The sequence below is a fragment of the Propithecus coquereli genome, unplaced genomic scaffold (genome assembly GCF_000956105.1).
Source record: "Propithecus coquereli isolate 6110/MARCELLA unplaced genomic scaffold, Pcoq_1.0 Scaffold456, whole genome shotgun sequence".
Lineage (NCBI taxonomy): Eukaryota > Metazoa > Chordata > Mammalia > Primates > Indriidae > Propithecus > Propithecus coquereli.
In genome coordinates, this window is record NW_012150352.1 from 352,421 (window position 1) to 353,909 (window position 1,489).

Consider the following 1,489-nt stretch of genomic DNA (forward strand, 5'->3'; position numbering starts at 1 on the left):
CATGGTTATAACTGGAAATGCAATAGTGTGAACCTTTAGAAGAGGTATTTCTAATAAGCTTGTGGCCAGTGGCCCTTAAAAGACTGACTTTTGCATTGATGAATAGAGAAATGCTACACCTATCCAAGTGATTGCTCTTACTAAATACCTAAAAGCACTTGCATCCTTTTCACTTGTTTTGGCATTTATACACATCTATGCAATTTAATATGTATGTGTATATCTTTTCTTCCAAAAAGACACTAACAATTTAATAACCAAGAGTCTTTAACACAGTACTATGTATACTATTTATACAGTACTATGTATAAAATAGAAGCTCAATAGATGTTTGTGTATTGCATTAAAAGGAAGAATTCTCTCAGCTTTTCCCCACCGTAAGTAAAGAATCTAGAAACAGCCCCTAAGAACTTCTCTTCAGCATTTTTGTCAGCTTGTTAGCCCTGCTGAAAAGTGTTAACAGGCTATAGACAGCAACAGAGGCTATAGTCTTCTTGAATGGAGCTGAATCCAAATCACCAATACAACCCCTGAGGGAGCTAAAAGAGGAAAAATGAGTGAGATCTGGACACCCCTGCCCACTTAAGTCTGCGTGGTGGGATTACTGCTCATTTTGAAATCAATTCTGTATACTTTTCTACGTGTTCTACAAGTTAACATTTATTATTTTATAAATGGAAAAGGTTGTTAATGAAAAGGGAAATGCGAAATAGGGCATCCATTGCCCTCTGAATAAACAACAAAATTGAATGCACTTATTTGAAAAAACATCCTGTGTTTTTACTTTTGTGCCAGAGCCATGCATACACTCATTCTAATTTGTTTTAACAAGCAAAAACTGATTCTCTGTATAATTATTTCAAGAAAGAGTTTTTAAACAGACTTAAAAAGTCTTTTTATAACTCATCACAACTTTGTCATTAAGGGGAAAATCTCATTTTAGTAGCTGTAAAATATTTAAAATAATCCTGACATAATGCAGAGCATATATTAAAAAGAAGACATAATTTAACGTAGTATTCTTATCATCCAAGGCATATGCAGAAACCTTGGAGCAAATTATTACGGTGTTAGGACTAAATCAGAAATCAGTGCTTTAAACATTCCATAAGAATGAATAGAACATCCAAGGATTATCTTTCCACTACCAAAGGAGAGAACAATGGTGACCTTGAAATGTCAATTCCAGATGAATAGAGGTAATATGTAGCTTCATAGAAATATAAACCTTCAGTCAAAATGTTAAAAAAAAAAAGAAGTAGCTCAGGACTATCCTAGTTTGTAATTGTTCCCTTAAGGCAGATATATAATACATTTTTATATGCCCAAAATCAGTAATGAGTTTTAATTTTAATTAGCTTCATACCTTATCAAGGGAAAAGAGCACCGTAAAATCTGATTTAAAGGAAGGTTAAATAGGTCAGCTCAGATTAACATCAAAACCAACCATTAACTGCCTTGTGCTAAATATTAAACTTTTATTTTACAT

The 1,489-nt window shown here is 33.0% G+C and overlaps 1 protein-coding gene across 1 annotated transcript in view; it reads left to right on the forward strand.

Moving 5' to 3' along the window:
• CPNE8 (copine VIII) overlaps positions 1–1,489 on the forward strand; it is a 247,662-nt gene that overhangs the window by 197,818 nt on the left and 48,355 nt on the right. The gene's annotated exons all lie outside the window — the stretch shown is intronic.